This window comes from Oncorhynchus mykiss, chromosome 25 (genome assembly GCF_013265735.2).
Source record: "Oncorhynchus mykiss isolate Arlee chromosome 25, USDA_OmykA_1.1, whole genome shotgun sequence".
Classification (NCBI taxonomy): domain Eukaryota; kingdom Metazoa; phylum Chordata; class Actinopteri; order Salmoniformes; family Salmonidae; genus Oncorhynchus; species Oncorhynchus mykiss.
The window spans coordinates 41,548,317-41,558,316 of NC_048589.1; the positions used below are offsets into that span (position 1 = coordinate 41,548,317).

At 43.9% G+C, this 10,000-nt stretch overlaps 1 protein-coding gene across 2 annotated transcripts in view; it reads left to right on the forward strand.

Annotated features, from left to right (window-relative positions):
• LOC110505965 (E3 ubiquitin-protein ligase TRIM9) overlaps positions 1-10,000 on the forward strand; it is a 75,425-nt gene that overhangs the window by 946 nt on the left and 64,479 nt on the right. The gene's annotated exons all lie outside the window — the stretch shown is intronic.

Consider the following 10,000-nt stretch of genomic DNA (forward strand, 5'->3'; position numbering starts at 1 on the left):
ATGTGCTTTTGCCAAATGGTTACATTTATACCTCTGTTTTGTCTAATGTCATAAAGCGCATTTAACTCACCAATCATAGTCCTAAATTAGCCTCGCAAAGCCGCCTGATCCCATAAGCTTACATACCAGCAAGCACATTTGATTCCTTGGAAGTTGTGGGAATGCAAGTTTTTGGTTTGGTTCTGGGAAGGAAGCCAGAAGTGTCCTCATAGGCCCTGTGTGGCTCAGTTGCTAGAGCATGGCTCAGTTGCTAGAGCATGGCGTGTGCACTGCAGGAGTTGAGGGTTCGATTCCCACAGGGGACAAGAAAGAACACTATTGTAAGAGTGTCTACTAAAATATAGACTGTTTAGATCTGAGAACTGAAGTGAACACTTCACCTGTTCTGAGAACCTTCATGTTTAGTTCTGAGAACTGAAGTGAACATTTCACCTGTTCTGAGAACCTTCATATTTAGTTCTGAGAACCTTCATGTTTAGTTCTGAGAACCTTCATGTTTAGTTCTGAGAACTGAAGTGAACATTTCACCTGTTCTGAGAACCTTCATGTTTAGTTCTGAGAACCTTCATTTTTAGTTCTGAGAACCTTTATGTTTAGTTCTGAGAACCTTCATGTTTAGTTCTGAGAACCTTCATGTTTAGTTCTGAGAACCTTCATGTTTAGTTCTGAGAACTGAAGTGAATATTTCACCTGTTCTGAGAACCTTCATGTTTAGTTCTGAGAACCTTCATTTTTAGTTCTGAGAACTGAAGTGAACATTGCACCTGTTCTGAGAACCTTCATGTTTAGTTCTGAGAACCTTCATGTTTAGTTCTGAGAACTGAAGTGAACATTTCACCTGTTCTGAGAACCTTCATGTTTAGTTCTGAGAACCTTCATGTTTAGTTCTGAGAACCTTCATTTTTAGTTCTGAGAACCTTCATGTTTAGTTCCGAGAACCTTCATGTTTAATTCTGAGAACCTTCATGTTTAGTTCTGAGAACCTTCATGTTTAGTTCTGAGAACCTTCATGTTTAGTTCTGAGAACCTTCATTTTTAGTTCTGAGAACCTTCATGTTTAGTTCTGAGAACCTTCATTTTTAGTTCTGAGAACCTTCATGTTTAGTTCCGAGAACCTTCATGTTTAATTCTGAGAACCTTCATGTTTAGTTCTGAGAACCTTCATGTTTAATTCTGAGAACTGAAGTGAACATTTCACCTGTTCTGAGAACCTTCATGTTTAATTCTGAGAACCTTAATGTTTAGTTCTGAGAACCTTCATGTTTAATTCTGAGAACTGAAGTGAACATTTCACCTGTTCTGAGAACCTTCATGTTTAGTTCTGAGAACCTTCATGTTTAATTCTGAGAACCTTCATGTTTAATTCTGAGAACTGAAGTGAACATTTCACCTGTTCTGAGAACCTTCATGTTTAGTTCTGAGAACCTTCATGTTTAGTTCTGAGAACCTTCATGTTTAGTTCTGAGAACTGAAGTGAACATTTCACCTGTTCTGAGAACGTTTTCCTGGGATGTTTTATTAACAGAAATTATCGGTTATTTGAAGGTAATTAAATTAAATAAGGTTCTGAGAACATTCTCTAAATGTTGTGAATGTTTTCAATTAAATCTAAAGGTGCGATATGCATAAATTGCGCCACCATTTTCTGGTTTCAAAAATTCTAATAGTTTGCCTAATTTCAGTTTATGACAAAAAAAAAGCAGTGATTGTATAGAGAATCAATTGTACCATCTGAATCACAGTGAAAATATATTTTCCAATGGCAAAAATACAGTATTTTTAGCTGTTTGAAGCTGGTGTACAAAACAGAAAGTAAAAGAAGCAAAACACTGAACTTAATTAACGGGCAGCATAGAAAATACGCACATAGAAGAGATATACCGCTTCTTAGGTCTTGCTTTCAATGAAAATGACAGATCGATAACTCACATTTCTATGTGAATTTGAACTTTCACTGAATGTTTCAATAAGATTGTTAATTACAATGCTATCTTAGGTTAACTGTTCTGAACACCAAGCACTGATAAGACGCATGGAAATTCATTGGCTTAGTCATGTAAACACATTTTTAAAAAAAATTTATTGTGGCACAGCGCCAGTAAGATTCAAATCTATGATCTTCTGTTAGGTTTCCATGGAAATTAGTTCTCTGCGCCACCAGGATGAAGCTGGCATGACGTGTTTAAAAAAAAAAAACTCATACCAAGCTGTTCGTTTTAGTCTATTCCCCATTTCAAGGGAAACATGTCAGATCAGTGTATTACCAATGTTTACAGGAAGGCGAGCACGGGACACATGAAGTGAAGGCTCTGGGAGCTATGTGGAAACTTCACAAGGTAACTTGTTTGCCAAATGGCTACATTTATACCTCTCTGTTTTTCTAATGTCATAACGCTCGTTTAACTCACCAATTCTAGTCTTAAATTAGCTTCGCAAAGCCGCCTGATCCCGTGAGCTTACATTTCAGCTACCACGTTTGGTTCGTTGGAAGTTGTGGGAATGTAAGTTTTTGGTTTCCCATTGGTTCTGAGAATGAAGCAATACATTTCCTGACCGGTAAAACGTTTTTTAAACATTCTGAGAATTGAAGTGAACATTTTGCCTGTTCTGGGAATATTCGATTTTAGGTTGCAGGGAGGTTGTAAGAATGTTTACTATGGTTCTCTGAAAGTTTTCCTAGGATGTTTTATCAACGTTTTGAGAACGGAAATTCAAATATTTGAAGGTAAATAAATAAGGTTCTGAGAACATTAGCTAAATGTTGTGAATGTTTTGAATTAAATGTAAAGGTTACTTGGAGGTTTTTGCATAACTTCCTTAAAACTTTCAGAGAATGTTTCAAAAATACTTTTAATTACACTGCTAGCTTAGGTTAACTGTTCTGAACACCAAGCACTGATAAGACACATGGAAATTCATTGGCTCAGTCATGTAAACACATTTATTTTTTTATTGTGGCACAGCGTCAGTAAGATTCAAATCTATGATCTTCTGTTAGGTTTCCATGGAAATTAGTTCTCTGCGCCACCAGGACGGAGCTGGCATGCCATGTTTTTTTTTATATAACTCATACAAAGCGGGGGTTTTTTTGAGACTCCATTTCAAAGGTAACAAGCACTCATTAAGATCAGGTGTGGCTAATTAGTGGGCGTGGCCAACACACCTGAACACACTTAACAAGATAGAGGATAGAGTTCTGTTGACACTGAGAACATGTATATGTATATGTAACGGATGTGAAACGGCTAGCTTAGTTAGCGTGGGCTACTAAATAGCGTTTCAATCAGTGACGTCACTTGCTCTGAGACCTTGAAGTAGTAGTTCGATGGGTAATGATGCTTCGAGGGTGACTGTTGATGTGTGCAGAAGGTCCCTGGTTCGCGCCCGGGTATGGGCGAGGGGACGGTTTAAAATTATACTGTTACATTGATGCTGTTGACCCGGATTACTGGTTGCTGCGGAAAAAGGAGGAAGGTCAAAAGGGGGGTGAGTGTAACGGATGTGAAACGGCTAGCTTAGTTAGCGTGGGCGCTAAATAGCGTTTCAATCAGTGACGTCACTTGCTCTGAGACCTTGAAGTAGTAGTTCCTCTTGCTCTGCAAGGGCCGCGGCTTTTGTGGAGCGATGGGTAACGATGCTTCGAGGGTGACTGTTGATGTGTGCAGAAGGTCCCTGGTTCGCGCCCGGGTATGGGCGAGGGGACGGTTTAAAATTATACTGTTACATATATATTTTTAAATCATATTCTTTGAACGTTACTAATGTTTTCTTGTGGTATTTATGGAAAGTTTTTAAATAGAACCATGAGGAAACCTGCAGAAACCGATATAATGAAGTACTGAAATACCCACAGAAGAATGTTGTTTCTTAACATTCTCTGAACGTTCTGAGAACATTACTTTTAATATAACCACGAGGAAACCTTTAGGAAGCGTTATGCTGAAGTATTGACATTCCAACCTAAGAAACATATGGTTCTCAGAACGTTATGTGCTAGCTGGATATATCCTGCACCCTTCCCAGAACTATATGGTAAGGTTATATGCACAATAACCATAGGACAACCATACTATCATCAAGCTCTAAGAAACATATGGTTCTCAGAACGTTATGTGCTAGCTGGGATGGTTCTCAGAACATTATGTGCTAACTGGGATGGTTCTCAGAACGTTATGTGCTAACTGGGATGGTTCTCAGAACGTTATGGGCTAACTGGGATGGTTCTCAGAACGTTATGGGCTAACTGGGATGGTTCTCAGAACGTTATGGGCTAACTGGGATGGTTCTCAGAACGTTATGTGCTAACTGGGATGGTTCTAAGAACGTTATGTGCCAGCTGGGATGGTTCTCAGAACGTTATGTGCTAACTGGGATGGTTCTCAGAACGTTATGTGCTAACTGGGATGGTTCTCAGAACGTTATGTGCTAACTGGGATGGTTCTAAGAACGTTATGTGCTAACTGGGATGGTTCTAAGAACGTTATGTGCTATCTGGGATGGTTCTCAGAACGTTATGTGCTAACTGGGATGGTTCTCAGAACGTTATGTGCTGTCTGGGATGGTTCTCAGAACGTTATGTGCTAACTGGGATGGTTCTCAGAACGTTATGTGCAAGCTGGGATGAATGTTGCTGTACAGCATGAAATCAGTCTGGTATTTACAAGGTTACAAGGTTAGTCCTAAATGGGCCCCTATATGAATGTCGTTCACTAATGCAATTGTGGAAACGAATAGCGTGTAGTAGTCTAGATTTAATAAGCCTAACCTATACTTTATTTTCAGCTCCAATTGAATTGTGGGTAGCCTAGATTACTAAATAGTGTGTAATAATACAATATGACATTTTTGTTGTTCACTTCTCATCAGTCTCTATAGTAGCCTGATATGACGATATCTACTTCAATGTTGTTGGCAGCCCCAAAAATAAATATATATATATATAAATCACAGCAGTTTCACCGGAGGTGCCATTGTTCTTTTAACAGACAAGCCTCTTACGCCTTGATGAAACCAACAGTGTCATTGCATCAATACTGCTTAATAAATTCTGCATTCAAACTTCTTTTTTTTTCATGATGTAATCCAACATTTTGTTGTTGTTGTTGTGGATATGTGTGCAACAAAAGTTGGGGAGGGGGGGGGTATATTGGGGGGGGGGGGGTATATGGGGGGGGTATATGGGGGGGTATATGGGGGGGTATATGGGGGGGTATATGGGGGGGGTATATGGGAGGGGTATATGGGGGGGTACATGGGGGGGGGTATATGGGAGGGGTATATGGGGGGTTATATGGGGGGGTATATGGGGGGATATATGGGGGGGGTATATGGGAGGGGTATATGGGGGGTTATATGGGGGGGTATATGGGGGGATATATGGGGGGGGTATATGGGGGGGTTATATGGGGGGGTATATGGGGGGATATATGGGGGGGTATATGGGGGGGTTATATGGGGGGGTATATTGGGGGGGTATATGGGGGGGGTATATGGGGGGGTTATATGGGGGGGTATATTGGGGAGGTATATGGGGGGGTATATGGGGGGGTATATGGGGGGGTATATGGGGGGATATATGGGGGGGGTATATGGGGGGGTTATATGGGGGGGTATATTGGGGGGTATATGGCGAATATACCGCGGCGAAGGACTGTGCTTAGGCACGACACAATGCCTTTTAATGCTATTATAAAACTGTTTAGCAATGTAATTAGAGCAGTAAAATATATATATATATTGTCATACCCATGGTTTAAGGTCTGATATACCACAGCTTTCAGCCAATCAGCATTCAGTACTTCTTCTAGTGTACCAAAGCAATGCCAAATGCATCATACCGGCTGTATTCCTGTATTCCTGTATTCCTGTATTCCTGTATTCCTGTATTCCTGTATTCCTGTATTCCTGTATTCTGAAAGTTATGTATCTTGAAAACGTGATTGCAGACATGTCAAATATTGGACTAATGGACGAATGAACTAATGAAACAAATACCAAAATATAGTTTTTTGGTTGGAGTTTTCCTTTAACAAAGTAGCTACAAATATTCAAAAGTATTAAAAAAACGATCTTTTGAAAAAGTTTCAACGGTATTGAAAAAACCATCCTATTTCTGAGCCGACCATCCTGAGGCTATTTCTGAGCCCACCACCCTGAGGTTATTTCTGAGCCCACCACCCTGAGGCTGTTTCTGAGCCCACCACCCTGAGGCTATTTCTGAGCCCACCACCCTGAGGTTATTTCTGAGCCCACCACCCTGAGGCTGTTTCTGAGCCCACCACCCCGAGGCTATTTCTGAGCCCACCACCCTGAGGCTATTTCTGAGCCCACCACCCTGAGGCTATTTCTGAGCCCACCACCCTGAGGCTATTTCTGAGCCCACCACCCTGAGGCTGTTTCTGAGCCCACCACCCTGAGGCTATTTCTGAGCCCACCAACCTGAGGCTGTTTCTGAGCCCACCACCCTGAGGCTGTTTCTGAGCCCACCACCCTGAGGCTATTTCTGAGCCCACCACCCTGAGGCTATTTCTGAGCCCACCACCCTGAGGCTATTTCTGAGCCCACCACCCTGAGGTTATTTCTGAGCCCACCACCCTGAGGCTGTTTCTGAGCCCACCACCCTGAGGCTATTTCTGAGCCGACCACCCTGAGGCTATTTCTGAGCCGACCACCCTGAGGCTATTTCTGAGCCCACCATCCTGAGGCTATTTCTGAGCCCACCACCCTGAGGCTATTTCTGAGCCCACCACCCTGAGGTTATTTCTGAGCCCACCACCCTGAGGCTGTTTCTGAGCCCACCACCCCGAGGCTATTTCTGAGCCCACCACCCTGAGGCTATTTCTGAGCCCACCACCCTGAGGCTATTTCTGAGCCCACCACCCTGAGGCTATTTCTGAGCCCACCACCCTGAGGCTGTTTCTGAGCCCACCACCCTGAGGCTATTTCTGAGCCCACCAACCTGAGGCTGTTTCTGAGCCCACCACCCTGAGGCTGTTTCTGAGCCCACCACCCTGAGGCTATTTCTGAGCCCACCACCCTGAGGCTATTTCTGAGCCCACCACCCTGAGGCTATTTCTGAGCCCACCACCCTGAGGTTATTTCTGAGCCCACCACCCTGAGGCTGTTTCTGAGCCCACCACCCTGAGGCTATTTCTGAGCCGACCACCCTGAGGCTATTTCTGAGCCGACCACCCTGAGGCTATTTCTGAGCCCACCATCCTGAGGCTATTTCTGAGCCCACCACCCTGAGGCTATTTCTGAGCCCACCACCCTGAGGCTGTTTCTGAGCCCACCATCCTGAGGCTGTTTCTGAGCCCACCACCCTGAGGCTATTTCTGAGCCGACCACCCTGAGGCTATTTCTGAGCCCACCACCCTGAGGCTATTTCTGAGCCTACCACCCTGAGGCTATTTCTGAGCCCACCACCCTGAGGCTATTTCTGAGCCCACCACCCTGAGGCTATTTCTGAGCCCACCACCCTGAGGCTATTTCTGAGCCCACCACCCTGGGGCTATTTCTGAGCCCACCACCCTGAGGCTATTTCTGAGCCCACCACCCTGAGGCTATTTCTGAGCCCACCACCCTGAGGCTATTTCTGAGCCCACCACCCTGAGGCTATTTCTGAGCCCACCACCCTGCACCCAATGTGTCATGCCCTGAGTAGGAGGACAGGGGTAAACATAGAGCAACTATCTTTAACCCCCACACACTGACACACGCCCCCACACACTGACACACATCCCCCACACACACTCTACAGAACCGTGTGTAACAATGTGTATGCTGAGCTGCTGTACAAACACACACGCACACACACACTCCACACCCACTAGGACAGACAGAACACCCTCTAATACAGACAGAACACTCTCTAGGACAGACAGAACACTCTCTAGGACAGACAGAACACTCTCTAGGACAGACAGAACACCCTCTAGGACAGACAGAACACTCTCTAGGACAGACAGAACACCCTCTAGGAGAGACAGAACACCCTCTAATACAGACAGAACACTCTCTAGGACAGACAGAACACTCTGTAGGACAGACAGAACACTCTAGGACAGACAGAACACTCTCTAGGACAGACAGAAAACCCTCTAGGACAGACAGAACACTCTGTATGACAGACAGAACACTCTCTAGGACAGACAGAACACTCTAGGACAGTCAGAAAACCCTCTAGGACAGACAGAACACTCTCTAGGACAGACATAACACCCTCTAGGACAGACAGAACACTATAGGACAGACAGAACACCCTCTAGGACAAACAGAACACTCTAGGACAGACAGAACACCCTCTAGGACAGACAGAACACCCTCTAGGACAGACAGAACACTCTAGGACAGACAGAACACCCTCTAGGACAGACAGAACACTCTCTAGGACAGACAGAACACTCTCTAGGACAGACAGAACACCCTCTAGGAGAGACAGAACACTCTCTAAGACAGACAGAAAACCCTCTAGTACAGACAGAACACTCTCTAGGACAGACAGAACACCCTCTAGGACAGACAGAACACTCTAGGACAGACAGAACACCCTCTAGGACAGACAGAACACTCTAGGACAGACAGAACAACCTCTAGGACAGACAGAACACCCTCTACAACAGACAGAACACCCTCTACGACAGACAGAACACTCTCTAGGACAGTCAAAAAACCCTCTAGGACAGACAGAATACCCTCTAGGACAGACAGAACACTCTCTAGGACATATAGAACACCCTCTAGGACAGTCAGAAAACCCTCTAGGACAGACAGAACACCCTCTAGGACAGACAGAACACCCTCTAGGACAGACAGAACACCCTCTACAACAGACAGAACACCCTCTACGACAGACAGAACACTCTCTAGGACAGTCAGAAAACCCTCTAGGACAGACAGAATACCCTCTAGGACAGACAGACAGAAAACCCTCTAGAACAGACAGAATACCCTCTAGGACAGACAGACAGAAAACCCTCTAGGACAGACAGACAGAACACCCTCTAGGATAGACAGACAGCCTTAGAAACACTGACAGTGTCACACACACTACCACACACACACACACACACACACACACACACACACACACACACACACACACACACACACACACACACAGACAGATAGACTCAATGTAACGCCAGTACACCAGTGTGTTATCCTAGGTAGTGTTCCCCACACCTAGCAGACAGTAGGAAACTGATGGACGACCATTCAGCTGTCAATTCAATTCAAGGGGATTTATTGACATGGGAAACGTGTTAACATTGCCAAAGCAAGTGAGGTAGATAATATATAAAGTGAAATAAACAATAAAAATTAACAGTAAACATTACACATACAGAGGTTTCAAAACAATAAAGACATTACAAATGTCATATTATATATATATACAGTGTTTTAACAATGTACAAATGGTTGAAGGACACAAGATAAAATAAATAAGCATAAATATGGGTTGTATTTACAATGGTGTTTGTTCTTCACTGGTTGCCCTTTTCTCGTGGCAACAGCTGTCTCTCACTATGATTACATTTGGCTTCAACTGCATCTCTATCCATGTTATTTCAGCATCTAGTACCATACACTGTGCCAGCAGGGGATTCCATTAACAACTACACTATTACAGACTGTGGCTTAGGAAGAGGTGACATAGGAGCATTCCCGAATCTATATAGGAAATAGGGTGCACTAGATAGGGGAATAGGGTGCACTAGATAGGGAATAGGGTGCACTAGATAGGGGAATAGGGTGCACTAGATAGGGAATAGGGTGCACTAGATAGGGGAATAGGGTGCACTAGATAGGGAATAGGGTGCACTAGAATGGGAATAGGGTGCACTAGATAAGGAATAGGTTGAACTAGATAGGGTGCACCAGATAGAGAAAAGGGTGCACTAGATAGGGAATAGGGTGCACTAGATAGGGTGCACTATATAAAGAAAAGGGTGCACTAGATAGGGAATAGGGTGCACTAGAATGGGAATAGGGTGCACTA